Source organism: Lipotes vexillifer, unplaced genomic scaffold, assembly GCF_000442215.2.
Source record: "Lipotes vexillifer unplaced genomic scaffold, Lipotes_vexillifer_v1.1 scaffold4, whole genome shotgun sequence".
NCBI classification, from domain to species: Eukaryota; Metazoa; Chordata; class Mammalia; order Artiodactyla; family Lipotidae; genus Lipotes; species Lipotes vexillifer.
Window position 1 is genome coordinate 1,461,533 of NW_006785876.1, and position 17,492 is coordinate 1,479,024.

General features: G+C 44.8%; 1 protein-coding gene across 1 annotated transcript in view; it reads right to left on the reverse strand.

Annotated features, from left to right (window-relative positions):
* KIF6 (kinesin family member 6) overlaps positions 1-17,492 on the reverse strand; it is a 399,602-nt gene that overhangs the window by 81,244 nt on the left and 300,866 nt on the right. The gene's annotated exons all lie outside the window — the stretch shown is intronic.

Genomic DNA, 17,492 nt, shown 5'->3' on the forward strand with positions numbered 1-17,492 from the left:
CTCTTCCTCGCAGCCTCCCAGGGTGAGGCTCCAGGCAGGTGTGGGTCTGGGACTCCCATGGTGATAGCTGCATTCACAGCTGGATTTTGGATAAATCTATGGAGTCATTTTTTTATGCCTCTGCCCTTGGTTCCCTTTCCTGTATTTTCATCCACTTAACTCTATCTTTGAAGCCCTGGCTGAGTGCTACCACCTCCATGGAGCTTTCTGTGAGGCCCAGACTAAACAAATCCTCCCTCCACTGTGTTTCTGTGACATGCACAGCCCAGCAGACACTGCCACTTCACGTGACAACCCTTTCTCATGAAATGCATGTCTCTTAGGAGGTAGAGATAATATTTTTTGTGAGTCCACAGTGTCTTGCTCAATGTCTGGCATTTAGAAGGTGCTCAACATATGTCTGTTAAATGAATCGGGTCAGGAATGAACCAGGAGTGATGAGGAGCCTTGCTCTCGTTGCCATAGGAACACAGTCCAGGACTAGAGGGACTCGCTCTGAGACCTAGGGTTCCAGAGGTGCGTTCATGTGGGCCACATACCACATCTTTTGCCTGGAAAAGCCCCGGTGTAAGGAAGTGGACCAGCCCATCTGACACCAATTTAATGATTACTGTTGATAAAAATAGCACCATGAAGAATGTCTGAATGGTGAGGCACACAAAGACACCCCACCCTTTTCCAATCAGAAGCAAATGGGCACATCTCAGTTCTGTCTCCACATCTGCCCCGCACACTCCCGAGTCGGGTGGGCCTGGGAAGGAGTCTGGGCGATGTTCAGAAAGATGAGCCCTGATACACGAGAGACATTAGCCAGAGAGTGCTTTGGCCCAGCAGAGCCCACCAGGAGCCAAAGGGCTCATTCCACACCTTTTCCCCACCAAAGTCCATGCCCAGCTCTGACGATGTATGCATTTTATTACATCATTTTAATGATTTATCATTTTTATGATTTGTTTTAACCACAGAGGGTAGAGAAATGAGTCTCTCTGGACTAGGGATGGGGGAGAGGGAAGCTCCACCAAGACTACACTGGAATCTGCCTGCCTGTGGGACCCCCAGATTGCTTCCCACACAAGAGGTAATGAGAGGGCTTCCACCAACCAGAGGCGGCAAGGGTGGAGGTGGGGTGGAGGGTTGTTCAGAAAGCTGCAGCGAAGAAGCATCCATGGCCTTTACTCTCCCAGGCTCTGCTTTCTTTTAGAGCTGACAGCCCAGGGTGACAGCTGGGTGGAGAGGCCAGGGCAAGGTTTCCCAGCACCCATGGTGCCGACACGGCAGTAGGTCACGGAAGAACTTACAATCAGCTGAAAACCCCACGGGGCCTTCCCTAAGGTGTGGAGGAGTCCAGGCAGTGGGAGCAGAAGGGACAGGGGGCGCACAGAGGAGATAAGCCCAGGAGGGTAGTTTGGGAGCATTTTGCAGAGAATTTTGAAGGTCGTGCTAAGAAATTTGGGGCCAACACCGTGACATATTATACACAAATCACCAACTTTCAAAGACTTAAAATTTAGTAAAGTACACATTATGGGCTAGTTACACTGGAAGTATTTGATATTTTTGGTGATTTAAAAGGCACTTGGGGTCCTGCAGTGCCATGGGCCTATCGTCAGGAACACGGGATTGGCTTTCCTCCCCTGCTACAGTGGAGGAAGATTCTGGCATTGGTGTTCTTTGACGGTGATGACCTCAGGTGAATGGACATGAGTGTGATGGCTGTAATCCCAGCAGCTCGCATCCTAAGTGTCTGCTCAGGGAGGTCAAGGTGAGGTGGTGAGGATGCCCATAGACTGAAGGCCAAGAGGCAAAGCCAGGCCTGGAAGCCTACTGGGGCTTCCCGGCTGCCACGTGGAGGGTGAGGCTGGGTCCACAGGGAGGGGCACGTGGAAGGGACCCCACAGGCAGCTGCGGTGCATGACCCCGGCTCCACCTCCATCCCACTCTTGTCCATCCCCGTTCTGCTGGCTCAGAGCCCATATCCAGCCCCTTTCGGACTGTGCTAATAGACCAGTTCTCACTCCATTTTGGGGCCAGCCACTAAGCTAATCAGCAGCTTTTTATTTACTGAAGAGGTACCTCCACCTCCCTTTCCCTCTCAGGGTTTGCAAAACAGCTCTTTCTCGTCTGGCGAGCTCTTGCCCCTAAGCACACATCGTGCACTAAAAACAGCAGGAGCCGTGGAGCGCGCAGTGACTGAGGGCTCACTTCGCTATGAGATTATCATCGATTTATTTATTCTCTCCATAAGTATTTATTCATTTTGTTTATTCACGTGCTAGGCATGTGACAGAGATATCCACTTGAACGAGAAGATTACAGCATGATCCTTGCCCTTAAAGAGTTCAAAATCTAGTAAGGGAGAAAGAAAAGTGAAGAAATAATTACAAAGAAGCTGCTGCTTGCTGTAAGGGAGGCGCGTTGTCCAGTGCCGAGTGGCGGGGAGGGAGGGAGGGCCAGCTCTGTCAGGGAGTGTGTGAAGGGTCCTGAAGATGAAGCGGCACTTGCGGAGTGGAAGAGATCCCAGGAGGAGCGGTCGGAGGAGTGTGGATTAACAGGGCAACTGGATTAATACGTGCGGTTCTGCCACCTGATAGGAATGACCTTTGGGTGACTCAGAAATGAATTTTTTGCATATCTGACACTAAGCATGGTGCCAAGTGCTTTCTTACATATTATTCCAGTTAAACTTGTTCGTGATCCCTGGTCATAATTTCATTTTACAGAGGAGGAAACTGGGGCTCACTTAAAGAAATGGTTATAAAGGGGTAAAAAATTGCCCAGCTTTCTGAGGAAGGTAGACCTGCTTTTAGACCAGGTTTTCCAGGGAAAAGTATGCCTGATAGAGGAAGCAGGTGGTGGGCCTCCAAATGATCTGGTAGAAATAGATTTACCCACGAGATTGTACTCTTATTAGTGCCTATCTTGTCTAAAACTTTTAAGTCTTTTTTTACAGTATCACAGGAAAAACAGAACCATGAGTTTTGTTCACTGTTTGCAAAGTTCACTTCATATGTTAATATGTTCTGTTAGTGTTTCTAGAATTTGTAAGCTCCATGAGGGCAGGGATTTTTGTCAGTTTGGTTTGCTGCAGTCTTGCTAGCACCTGGATAGTACCTGGCACACAGGGGGAACTCAACCAAATATCTTTTGAATGAATGAATGTATGTTTTAGATACTTAGCGTTGTTTCCTTTAGGACAGTGCACTGTGACGCGATGGCAGAGGAGAGGCACGCACCCACTGCTCTCCCTCTCTCCACCATCATGCTGTGGGGTGCGTCCATCCCCTGTATGGTGGGATTTTAGAAACCCAACACCATCTTCTCCCCACTACATGTTACCATTAGAGGTGAATTTCAACTCCAAGAAGCTTTTATAAAAAAACCAAATACTCTTGAAGGCATCTATTTTAGGGCTACCAAAGAAAAACTCCATGATTTCTTGACAATTAGCTAAGAGGTTCTGCAAAGATGAGGCATAAGATGGTGTCTCAGGCTGGTGCCAGAATCAGGGGGATCTGAGCTTGCAAGGGAAGATGGATATACTTTTTCCCAACTTTGTTTAGTCTGTCAAACTCAGAGGCTCATCAGCTTTGGCCCTCAAGAGTTCTGATTTGCCATGCCCATTTCTAGTTCTCAGTTGTTTCCTTTTAGTGAATTTCAGTCATACGTCCCAGTGTTAAATGCCGGAAAATATGGATGACTCAGAGAAGCCTGCTGGCTTGCTGAATCACAGGACTGTTGAAAACCTAAAGGAGAGTAAATAAAATATTACAGGGTAGTATAAAATTTCAAACAAAACAAAGCAAAAACCAAAACCCAAAAAAACCCTAAAGGAGAGGAGTTTCTCAATCTCAGCACCAAAATAGGACATTACAATTCTGGGTTGTGAGTTGGATGGAAAATATTTCCAAGTCCTGAAGGTACAACCTCTTCTGGATTTTGATACCTATTAAAGAGCACTTAGATAGGAACGGCAGTCAATGAGGTACCCTCAAAATTAGCCTTGGAGTTGGGTTTCTGGAAATGATAGGCACCCAAAGTTCTTAGGTACTGGTCCCTTACACATTTCTTAATGTTCTTTTTTTTTGCCGTCGTGAAATTTGGTTCCTTATTTTTCTAAAGAATACAAATCAGGACTTTTGGAAGTCCTCCCTGCCCCCAACACAGGGCCCCATGGAAACCAAATGGAAAGAAAAAACAACGGAAATGGAGAGTTTATGCTGCTGCCGTTGGGCCTGCTGTCTGATTTCCTTTAGTCTGGGGCTCCTGGGCCAGAGCTCATTTTCCTGGCTGCCCCCAAACAACCTACTACTGCTTAAGCTATTGCTTAAAAATTGACAGGAGTAAAATGATGGAGAGTTGTGTCATTCAAGCTGAAAAATGATTTGCTAATCAGAGCCAAAAATATATTTTCCTTGGGAAAGACATTTATTCATGTGGTGCCTCACTTCCTTCGGACTGAAGAAGGAAAGAGAGAAAAGAAGACCAACAGGGAATGAGGACAAGTGAGAGACGGGGTGGATTCCAAGGGGAGAGGGGGTGAGAACCCACCGTTTGGGACTAAAAACATGAGAAGACTCAGAGCTGGAAAGGGACATTCAGGGCCCAGGCAGGGAGAAGGCTGGTATGAAGGGGCTGATTACACTCTCTGTGGCTTGGTAGCAGAAGCTTTCGAAACCAAAGATAAGGGAATGGCTTTGATATAGTGTTATGATGACTACCTACAATATGTAGACCACGGAAGTGCATACAGGAATGAGAAGCAACAGGTAGGGATAGAGTGTGTTTTTTTGGTATCTGATATAAGTTCTATATGCACTGAAATTTCTCAGTAAGTGTTGACTTAGGTGAAATATACAAAAATATCCTCACACAGATAGCCAGAAGAGAATTCCATCCTCTAGTGTGTGGAGAAGTTAGAATGAATGGGCCAATGGGAGGGAAAGGAATGAAGACTTTAGATGACAGGAAGGGATAACTTATCAAGGTGGCATGAAACATATAGGTCAGGAGGGATAGGAGGACCAAGGGAAGGGTCAGTGGTCCAGCATTCTTGGGAATGGTGCTTGGAACGAGGATGTCCGTGGGGCCATAGAGAGGAAGTGATGGCTTCAGGCTGAAACTCGGGTGAAGGACAAGTCAGCAGCTTCTAGCATGGAGAGCAAAGGGTCCTTTGATGCTGGACTGAATGAACTCATGAGATCGGGAGGTGCTAAAGGATGGACCATCTCCAAGAAAGATTCGAAAGGACATCTGAGATACTGTTTCCATTGTCCTCCCCACCCCATCTGTGGGGTAGATGCTGTCATCTAGGAAGGAGGAGGTTTTTGGAAGTTACATGAGAGACAGAGATGGCACATATGTAGCTCCCATGTTCCCACTTTCCTTCCTTACACCCATGGAAGACATTGCCAACCAATCATAGCATCCTTTGCTGGGGAAACTAATTATAGCACTAGAGTTGTCAGCATAGCTCTTCAGGCAGCCTCTTCCAGTCAATCATCCCTGGCATAGAAGCTCTTCCTGTAATAGATGGCTCCCACATTACTACCCAATTAAATGACAGCTGCTGTTACTTTCATCATTCCTGTGCTTTAAGGGAAAAATAGCTGCCTTCTTCCATCACCTTAGGGGCTGACATGAAGTTAATTTTCCCCAGGGAGTGGCATCAATGCCCCGAATCACTGAGAGTGGCCGTCTGGGAGGAGATGCTGAGGAGCACTCTGTTCATGACTCTCCACTGCCAGGGTGGTGGAGGTCACCACAGGAAGAAGTGCCATGTGCCATGGCTCTGTTTACTTTAAGGGCCAGGAGCAGCTCATCTACAATTTGTGGGGTTGCTGGGTGGGTACAGCAGGGTATGGAATCAGAGGATGAAGGGAAGACAAAACCACTTAGCTATGGCCAAAGTGACTGCAGATGTGAAGACCAAAGAGTAGATCTTTTGGGGGTGACCAAGGACACTTGCCCAACCTGCTTCTCCCTTTTGATTGACAACTTCTGGAATGGGTTGGTGCCCCAAAGGCTTTGGGGTCAAAAGCCTATGTTCAAACCAGGTGATACCACCTGGGCTAAAGTCCTCAGATTAGGACTTGCCTTGGAGTTTCCTAAATTGCCGCATGAAAGATATCAAAGGAGACCCTTTAATTAGTAGATTCTTAGGGCTGGCTTGGAGCAGGCTGAAGCATGGCAGGCTTGGCAGGGGCTCTAGGGAGTGGAGTGAAGGGAAGATCCAAAGCGGAAAGCCACTGAAACCTTAGGAGACCCACCCCATGGTGGCACCCCATCTAAATAAATCAGATGGGCTCCTAACTCCTGGTGCCAGAGATCACACATCCCACTGGCAACCTACCAGGCCCAGCAGCACAGACCATGTAGGCTGGATAGAATGAAGGGGCAGCACACGAGGCAGGCTGTGTTTCCTTTTTGTCTTGGTACTGGGGTTGATTCACCCTCCTGATGCAGCTGTGTCCTGGATGTGGGCCTGAGCAGGTGAAGAAAGGTCCCATGTGCCAGCCCAGTGGATGGGCTTGGAGCCCCTGAAAGAAGGGCAGCTGCTTGAACATAGTTGCCCATTTCCAGCAGTAACATAAAACCTTCAGACAATGGTCCCAAGATCATCTGCTGAAAACTGTCATTTTCCTAACCCAGCATCTCTGGGGTTTTTATTTTGTGAGTGTTCTCATTCAGGAAAAAGTGCCCATGTGGGTTGCTTAGAGAGACCTGTGGATAGACACAGGCATGGAGCTTGGAGAGCAGCCTGGGTCATGTTGGCATTTCTGCGTTTTGGAGTTCACTCAGGAATCTGGAGGCCAGCAATGTTTCCATGAAATAAGACATCATCCTGTGGCTCCTGCTGCCAGGCTAACCTGGACCTATGGGGTCTTTTTCATCGATTTCAACCCACGGATGTGGCAGCCCAGAAGGGCCTTGGGGTCTCATTCCATGCCCAATATTTGGACCAACCTTGGGAATCGTGTGTTCTAGCCCTTTGTGGGTTAAAGGGCAGTTGATTGAGAGGCCCACTGAACAGAAAGGTAGCATTCCTCTTCAGCTTAGAAAGAGGCTCCAAATTCTGTGGAATCTGAAAAATACCAGATTCCCTGAGTTTGACATGTCTTGACCACTTCCAAAGGCCATGGTTAATAGGGTTCTGTTGCCTGGTCACCACCCTGATGAGTTTGGTTCTTGTGTCAGCCTATGCTTTGGGGACAGTGGCTAAAGCTGAGTTCACATGTCCTATTGTCTGAAATGAGGCAAGTTTTCTATGTATGCCAAAATTAGGAATACATTCCACTCGTCTCAAATTTATTTTGATACATTTAAAAGAGAGAATTAAAGAATTACATTCTAGCCGAGTAGCAAAATTCTCCTTCCCTGAAGTGCATGTGGATTTAGATAAAATTCTGTTTCCCTGGCTTGGAAATAAGTATAAGTCAAAATGGAGTTTAGATATGCTAGTGTTCATTCCTTGGGGAAAAAAAGGAAGGGGAAAATTATTTTTTGTGTGTGTCTTCTATGTGACAGGCACTGTTCCATAGTTCATAAATATTAACTCAGTTAATCTTTATAATAACTCTACTGGTGGTGGTGGGGAGCTAATGCTTACTGACAACTCTGTGCTACAGGGATTATACATGTCTCATTTAATTCTCACAGTGACTTTGTCAACTAGGCAGTATTGGGCCCACTTTACAGGTAAGGTAACTGAGGTTGAAGGAGGTTAAAAGTGACACCAACACAACAGTTAGTAAAATGGCAAAGCCATAACTTGATCCCAGGTTTGTCTGACTCCAAAACCTTCTCTTTGCATATAGTGTTGCTAGATGGAAATCATTTGCCAGGTAGAAATGATCTCATAAGTACCAGCAAACCCCTGAGGTCAGACTGATGGAGTCAGGACTCAGAGGTGGTAAAGAGAAAAAAGGCAGGTTTTGGAGGGTTGTGAGCTGGCATGTGGACTGAAAACCATGAATGCATATGGCAGCTCAGAAGCGCTGGGGAGATCTTTGTGAAGGGGAAACAGGGAAGGCACCAGGTGGCTGGGAGGAGCCACTTCACCTGGGGACCTGTGGGGTGGGGTAAGGATCAGAGGTAAAGGGGGAGTTGGCTGACTTGTGGTGAAGCCTTGACTCTCTATGAGGACTTTGTTGGTTAGCCAATTACGGCTGGACCAGTTAAATAGTTATCTTTCCCTCACGTATATGGAGCTTGTGCTCAGAAGGGTCTCCACAATAAAAAGAATTTATGCACTTAAAACAGTTTTGTTGGACTGAGCAGGAGGGATACTACAGGGAAGAGAAGAGAAGGGGCAGGGTCCAGGTTCTCAGAGTGTGGACTCTGCAGAGAATAATCTCCCACCCCAAAAGAGCAACAGTCGTGAAAAAGAGGTGAAAAGGATGGAGGAGGCCATCATTTTCCCTTTGACCTCTCTGTATCCTAACTGCTTCTTTTCTGGAAAACATCTCATTGTTTAAATGAAACATCTGTTTGTTCCCTCAGGCAGTGAGTCAGTTGGTGAAGCAGACCATCTGTTAACAAGTACTGAGCATCTACGCTATCGACAGCCCTCTCCCATGGCTCGTTACAGATAAGTAGAAGAGCCACTGCCCTCGGCCTTAGGATAGAAAGCAGTAGGAACATGGGAAGGTCAACGCTTACGTTACAAAGCAGGAGAGCACCCCGAGACAGGGCACTGATGGTGACACGGTACAGATGGTGCAGGTGGTTGCGCAGGCGCAGAGGGGCTGGTCAGACTTCAGAGGGGCTCTTGGAGGAGCGTTCCTTCTGGGGCAGGTTTTAGAGGAACCGAGGGGCAGGAGCTGGAGGAAAGGAGCTCGGCCTGGTGCAGAGCCTGACTGGGAGTACCTGGGGGTTTCCTTGGGCTGTGGGGGAATTGGGGCTCGAGGGACCACTAGGTGCAGACACCACACTCCTCACTGCTTGCCCAGGAATCCCCAGGCAGAGGTCACTGGAGTTTTCCACTGGCTCTAGCGTGTAACCTCAGTGTTCCTCCTGCCCAGTGGCTGCAAAAAGGAAACAGGATTTGGAGTGAGAAGCCGTGGGATTGAGTGCTGGCCTCACTCTAGCTGTGTGACCTGGGTGGGGTCTGCCATTTAAATTGCTCCAAGTCTCAGCCTCCTCATCTATAAAGTGAAGCTAACAGAACTCCTGTCTCTTAATGTAACTGTGAAGGGGTAATGAGAGGAGGTGCCATGAAGTGCATAGCTAGCTCCCTTTTAAAACTACCGAATACCTTTTTTTTTCTAACATCTTTATTGGAGTATAATTGCTTTACAATGAATGGTGTGTTAGTTTCTGCTGTATAACAGAGTGAATCAGCTATACATATACATATATCCCCATCTCTCTTCCCTCTTGCGTCTCCCTCCTCTCCCCCTAATCCCACCCCTCTAGGTGGTCACAAAGCACCGAGCTGATCTCCCTGTGCTATGCAGCTGCTTCCCACTAGCTATCTATTTTATGTTTGGTAGTGTATATATGTCCATGCCACTCTCACTTCTTCCCAGCTTACCCTTCCCCCTCCCCGTGTCCTCAAGTCCATTCTCTACGCCTGCGTCTTTATTCCTGCCCCTAGGTTCTTCAGAACCAATTTTTTGTTTTTTTTAGATTCCACATATATGTTAGCATACGGTATTTGTTTTTCTCTTTCTGACTTACTTCACTCTGTATGACAGACTCTAGGTCCAACCACCTCACTACAAATAACTCAATTTCGTTTCTTTTTATGGCTGAGAAATATTCCATTGTATATATGTACCACATCTTCTTTACGCATTCATCTGCCGATGGACACTTAGGTTGCTTCCATGTCCTGGCTATTGTAAATAGAGCTGCAATGAACATTATGGTCCATGTCTCTTTTTGAATTATGGTTTTCTCAGGGTATATGCCCAGTAGTGGAATTGCTGGGTCGTATGGTAGTTGTATTTTTAGTTTTTTAAGGAACCTCCATACTGTTCTCCATAGTGGCTTTATCAATTTACATTCCCACCAACAGTGCAAGAGGGTTCCCTTTTCTCCACACCCTCTCCAGCATTTATTGTTTGTCCTTTTTTTGATGATGGCCATTCTGACTGGTATGAGGTGATACCTCATTGTAGTTTTGATTTGCATTTCCCTAATGATTAGTGATGTTGAGCATCCTTTCATGGGTTTGTTGACAATCTGTATATCTTCTTTGGAGAAATGTCTATTTAGGTCTTCTGCCCATTTTTGGATTGGGTTGTTTTTTTTTTTTTGATATTGAGCTGCATGAGCTGCTTGTATATTTTGGAGATTAATCCTTTGTCAGTTGCTATGTTTGCAAATATTTTCTCCCATTCTGAGGGTTGTCTTTTCCTCTTGTTTATAGTTTCCTCTGCTGTGCAAAAGCTTTTAAGTTTCATTAGGTCCCATTTGTTTATTTTTGTTTTTATTTCCATTTCTCTAGGAGGTGGGTCAAAAAGGATCTTACTGTGATTTCTGTCATAGAGTGTTCTGCCTATGTTTTCCTCTAAGAGTTTGATAGTGTCTGGCCTTACATTTAGGTCTTTAATCCATTTTGAGTTTATTTTTGTGTATGGTGTTAGGGAGTGTTCTAATGTCATTCTTTTACATGTAGCTGTCCAGTTTTCCCAGCACCATTTATTGAAGAGGTTGTCTTTTCTCCATTGTATACTCTTGCCTCCTTTATCAAAGATAAGATGGGTTTATCTCTGGGCTTTCTATCCTGTTCCATTGATCTATATTTCTGTTTTTGTGCCAGTACCATACTGTCTTGATTAGTGTAGCTTTGTAGTATAGTCTGAAGTCAGGGAGCCTGATTCCTCCAGCTCTGTTTTTCTTTCTCAGGATTGCTTTGGCTATTCGGGGCCTTTTGTGTTTCCATACAAATTGTGAAATTTTTTGTTCTAGTTCTGTGAAAAATGCCATTGGTAGTTTGATAGAGATTGCCAGCAATCCTTTACAAATATGCTTTACATCTCTTTGTTTCTCCTGGTCTCTTTTTAATCCCAACCTAAGGCACCACCTTTGCTCACCTGGACTGTCTCCTAACTGCTTTGCTAAGCTTCCATCTTACTCTCCTATGACGTTTTCCTCACATAACAGCCTGAATGATTTTCTAAGAACACAATCATGTCACTCCTCTGCTTTAAATTTTCTAGTGGTTTCCTGTGGCCCCTGAACACGCCCCAAACTCCTCAGCCTGGCAGGCCTCACATCATCTGGTCTCTGACTACATGTCTCCCTCCCCACGCCCCACTCACACCTCCTTTGCTCGTGCCTTCTTGGCTCACGGGTCTTCTTTCAGATCCTCATATATGTCAATACTATTCTTATCTCTGGGCCTTTACACTTGCTGTCTGTTCCTTTTGTCTGGAATGTTCTTTCCCTGAACATTCTGTATGACTATCAACTCCTTATTCAGTTCTTAGCTCATATGTCAGCTCCTTTGGGTCCCCAACCCAGCCCAATTGTTTCCTACCCTGTTATTCGGTTTTATATCCTTTCTAACATTTGTCACCATCTGAAACTACAGATATGTATGTATTGTGTGGACTGAAAACTCCATATAGGCATATCTGTCTTGTTCACTGCTCCTTCTCTGGTGCTGGGAAGAAAGAAAAAAAGGAAGGAAGGAAGAAGAAAAGAAGGGAAGAAGGAGGGAAGGAAGGTAGGAAGGAAGTGAGGGAGAGAAGAGGGAGGGAGGGAGGAAGAGAGGGGTCACGGTCTTATCGGAAATAGGTCCCCCTAACAGGCACGAGATTTGCACCCTTACCCTGCCTTCCACTTCAAGGCCAAACTGACTCCTATGAAGACTCCCAGGTTTGAGCTCCCTCCTCTTCGTATCCACAATCAGAATATTTAAAATGACCCTTCTTTCCCAGGGACCTGCCTGGGTGAACTTCCACAGGCCCTTGCTAACCCGTCCCCTGAGTAACCGCATCACCTCACTCTCCTGCTATCTCTCTCTCACTGAGTTTTCACTTTTTGTGGTTGTTTGTTTTATTTTTATTTTTATTTTCTGAATATTAAACCTAGAACTAATTATTTCTAAAGGGAACCAAGCTGCACTTCACATGTAAGTGGCGAAGGGCCTGTGAGAACAGCTCTCATTCCCTTCCCTGGCCAGACCTTCCATTTCTAAGACAGAGAAATGAGAATCTATGGGGCTATCTAGCATCATTTCAGATAGGGTCATCCAAGTTCGTATCTGTGTCTGGCATTCGTACATCCTCAACAGGGAGAGAAGTAATTTGCTATTGTGAACCATTTGTATTAAGCCATTCAGGAAAGCTTCTGAAGAACTTTTCTTTCATAGGTGCATTATCCTATAAGGATTCAGAAAGGAATATAGTTGATGCAGAAGGCAAGTCCTGAAGATTTAAACCCCCATGTCTTTGCCTAATGAGGTAAGAATATGTAAAAGGTATTATTTTACTACTCCTAATTATCACGATATAGCTTGCCCATTGCCAAAAATTTGGGAAATAAAGAATGGTATACAGAAGCAGGAAAAAAAAATCACTCACAATCCCTCCACCTCTGTTTGATGATGTATATACAATTATGTAACCTGTTTACTTACTTTACTTAAAATTATGTCATAACCCTTTATTCTAAGTCATTAAATTCTTCATGAATATTACCTTTTACGGTTCTATCATTTCATCATTATAGTCCATTCCCTAATATTGGACTTATACATTATTTTATATATATGCTCTGTAAATAATGCTGCAGTGAAGATCTTGGTGTATAAATTTTACTCCACATTTAATTACTTATTTTCTTAGTTAATTAATACAACTAGTATTTACTGAGTGCCCACTATATCCTAGTTACTGTATTTAGAGCAGATGAACAAAGGTCTGCTTCCTTGGAGAGCGTACATACTCCTGAGGGTGTACAGACAAGAGGAGCAAATAAATCCATATACTGATTAGCTCTATGAAGAGAGGTGATGCAAAGTAAGGGGACAGAGGGAGATGAATGACGGGGGAGGCGATTTTCCTCAGGAGGGTTAGAGGAAGTGGTATTTGCAGAAAGACATTTTGGATTATTTCTGTAGGCTAGATTCCTAGAGGGAGTTTCTGAATTAAAGTTCTTGCTTTCTAGGAAGCCGGTTTACTCCCTGACAGTTCTCAGCAGTGCCTGGAAGAAATCACAGTTGTAGAAATGCACCCTACTAGGGCATGATCTTGATGAGCAAGTTACTTAATTCCTCTATTCCTTAGTTTTCCTGTGTGAAATGGAAATAATCACACCTGTTTATGTACAGTGTGTGTGTGTGTGTGTGTGTGTGTGTGTGTGTGTATGTGTGTGTCATGGGGGCGGCAGGGCTGCGGGTGGCCACAGGGAAGGGATGTTAAGGTTCTTGCATCCCAGGAGAACGAGGGCAGGGAGCAAACGCGTGTCTGTGGAAGGGGAGAGATCAGGTTGTTGAATGTATGCAGGGCATTCCAGTTGATGAAAGCGTAGCTGAAAGAGGGTTCTGGAAGGTGTGGCATGAATGCTCACTGTGTCTAGCACGTATCAGGTGGTCAGTAATGTATTTTGAAGGAAAGGAACCCAACCTCTCAAGAAGAGCTGACTGACAGAAGGAAAGGTCTTAAATGACTGGCACGTAGCAGTGCTCTCTGGCAAGAAGGGCATTTGTCAAGAAGACACTACTAAGACAGCCTTTTTTCATTCACGAGTCTGCAAATAGGTGGTATCCTCGGTTTTCTCAATCATAAAATGGAACTAGTAATGTGTACCTCATAGGCTTGTTTGGGGGATTAAGTGGGTTTGAAATATGGCTTGAAATATGGAAAGAACACAACGCTGTGATTTGTTCACAGTAGTTATAAATGCTTGTTTTTCTCCTTCAACTTTGTATAATTAGGTGGGAAAGGATCTGGGATAGTGAGAGGTGGGACAGTGCTGTAAAGCACCCAGAGGGCTCTAAGTAAACCTCAGCCCCGATAACTGGATAGTTTATTTGCTTATGCAACAGCGTTTGGGTTGTATCCTTTTGAGTTCTCAGATCTGCAGTAGTAAAATCATTTTGTTGCATAAGACAATTAATATGTGCTAATGTTGACAAAAAACTCCCAGGAAGGAGTTCCAAGACCTTGGTTGATGGCTGATGGTAAACAAAGTTATGAAAGCCATGCATTGTAGCCTCAGACATAAATGCTTTCCTCATCTAAAATGATTAACCTAATTTGGAAAACAGCTCAAATCACATATTTCCGTTGGGTCTTTCCAGCAGTTTTCCCTTGAGCCCCAGTGCCTCCACCTCCACAGGTCCTGCTGTAAACTCTCTGCTGTGTCTCTCCCTCCTCCATCAGACCCTTCTCATCCAGGCGAGGCTCTTTGTAAGGTATGCCCGTCTGGGGACCTGGCGGACCCTGCTTGGGTCGTGCATATTTGTATGGGGTGGGACACACACGTGACATGCCCGCTACTATCATCCTCCCCTTTCCCAGGCTCCAGGGATGTCCAGGGGTTCCTCACTCTTGAGGCATCCAGGGGAGGCCACAGATCGGCTCCACCTGCTGCTGGCCTCGTGGATCCTACTTGCTTTTCTCTTCCCCTGTATTTGCTGCAATCTCTTCACATGGTAGCAGCCTGTAAGCAGCTTTTCTCAGTACTTTTAGTAATAGCCTTTGTCTGACTTCTTCCTTCACTGTTTAGTTTTCTTTTTTTAATCCTGCCTTTTCTTTAAGCCAGAAGCAGAACTGGATTGTGGAAAACAATGCCAAGGGCTTGGGGCCCTGATTTCTGCCATCTGCTACGGCAGGAAGAGGCGGGGGAAGGAAAGGGTGCTAAAAGTTAAGTAGCAGGATAAAGAAGAAACTCAGCTTGATCTGCTTAAAAGCTTCTCGCATTGGCATTCATCTGTGGTGGAAAATGTTCACTGGCAGATGCTCTAGGACCTGGTTAACTGTTTGCAGTTCACGTGGCTGGGTAGACAGACTGTCCCTGCTGCCGGGGCCCAAGAAGCTGCCTTCCACTTCACTGGGTCCACTAATGAGCTTTGGGTTGCCTTGGTCAGTAATTTGCTCTCTGGAGACAAAGAATGCTAAGAGTGAGCAGGCTGAAAGGCCCTCTGGCTGGGCTTCCTCATGTTACAAACAGCCAGTCTTTGAACTTGTAATTATGAGTCATGGGGCTCCCAGTCTGGTGCAAAAGTGACTCATTTTAAGCAAATTATCAGTGTTTTCCCTATTACCAAATGCTGTGATCAGCCATTCTGTATATATAAAAAAAGGAACCATTTTATTAAAAGAGCAGGATGTGTGGAAGGAGAACGAGCTGCACTATGCTTTCCAGACGTATGGACCCAAGTCAAGCTCAGGCCCAGTGTGAGCCAAGCAGCAAAATAAATAGTAAAAATGGCACAGAAAGCAAACGAACAAGGAAAACTCATTTCAGAACAGATGCAAAACCAACTCTAAGCCAGCAGCATACGATTCCTATAATGCTATGATTCCTGGACATTCTCCCCTGCCCTCCTTCCAACTCACTTGGACCTACTGGAATCGAGGTCAAGGAAGAAATACCTATCTTTGGGTCAATTTAACCACAATGTTGTTAAAGAGTCATTGATGATAGATGCCTCTGAATTGCCCAAAGCTAGTTACTTAGACAGATGGACTTACAGACACAGCAATCATAGTAAATAAATGTGATCTAGTGATGAGTCTGTGGTGGAAGGAGAATTCCAGGGCCTTCTGTTCTAGAGCCCTCTCCTGAGGACACCTGCTATGTTAACGGTCTTTGGCTCAGGAAACATTTGAAATGATCATTGCACCTTAGTCAGTTGCAAGAGTAGTAACTGATCTGAAAAGACAATTTTTCTTCTCTGATGCCTTGGGTATGATGAACACTTCCCAGGACCTCAATAAGAGGAAATGGGCCCAGGTTTGAAATTTCTAACTAACACCTTTATATAGGTTTCTCATTCACCTACACCACTGTAGGAAGATTCAATAAGCTACATGGGGAACTTGGCTCTGAGCTAAATTGTCTGACTTACAAATATTACAACCTTTCCAAATTATTTTCAATTTAAAACTGCCTCCCTTGGGACTTCCCTGGTGGTCCAGTGGTAAAGAATCTGCCTTACAATGCAGGGGATGCGGGTTCAATCTCTGGTTGGGAACTAAGATCCCACATGCTGCAGGGCAACTAAGCCCACATGCCACAACTACTGAGCTCTCCCGCCTCAATTAGAGAGCCTGTGTGCCGCACACCACAGAGCCCACGTGCTCTGGAGCCCACGCGCCACACTAGAATGAGAATATTCGCACGCCACAACTAGAGAGAAGCCCGCATGCTGCAATGAAGAGCCCATGCGCCATGATGAAAGATCCCGTGTGCCATAACTAAGATCCCACGTGCCGCAACTAAGACCCGACACAGCCAAAAATAAAATAAATAAATAACAAATAAATTTAAAAAAAAAATCTTAAAAAATACTGCCTCTCTTGTTTTTTGAAAACTTTATTTCTCACCCCTTGCATAGAAACCATATACCAAAAGACTATTTTTGTATGTTCTCAAATCCCCAAAAGAAAATCCATTAATCAGTCACTCAATGTTTTTGAAATATAACCTTCTAAGCATTCTGCTAATCATAGCAATTGATAAAGAATCAGCAAGAGCCATAAAAAGTAAAGGTGGAAGATAATAGTCAGCAGTCATCTCCTAACTGACAATTCCAGTACCTATTTTCAATTCTCATACCTCTTGACCTCTCTGCAGTATTTAAATATTCCTTAATTATTAAAATTTTCTTCTCTGCCATTTTGGCGTAGTTCCCTCCTTATTCTCCTGCCATGTCTCTGACTGTTCACTGTGAGCTTCCTTTACTGGCTGCTACACTGCCTGCCCACCTAAGGAGGAAGTCAGTGGGGATGGAAAGGAAGTGTTGAATTCTGCGGACATTTCTGATGGAACACGATGACATATACTATGTGAGTCTATGTTAGAACCCTTGAGTTGCAAATAATGGAAACTTAAGATTGAAGATGGCTTTAAAGAATGGATGGTATTAGTTCAGGTAACTGAAAAATGCAAAGGCAATGCTGGTTTCAGGCACTCTTTGACACAAAGACTCAAAAAGCAAAAGAAAGAAAAGGTTGATCTGAGGAAGTCACTCCAAACACAGCACAGACATCTAAAGAGATGGAAAATATGAAAGAGAGACAGTGATGTGAAAGACAGGGTAATAAGACCTAACCCATGTCTAATAGGAGTTTCCAAAGAAGAAAACAGAATTGGGGAGAGTCAATATTAAAAGAGATAATGGCTTTGCATTTTCCGGAAATACTAAATATGTGGATCCTGGTATTCAGGAAGCACAATAAATCCTGGGCAGGAAAAATAAAAACAAAACTCATTCCCTAAACATAATATTGATACCAAGAGCACCAAAGACAAGAATCTGTAACGTAGCCAGGGTTTTTTTTTTTTTTTTTTTTTTTTATTTCTGGGGGCCC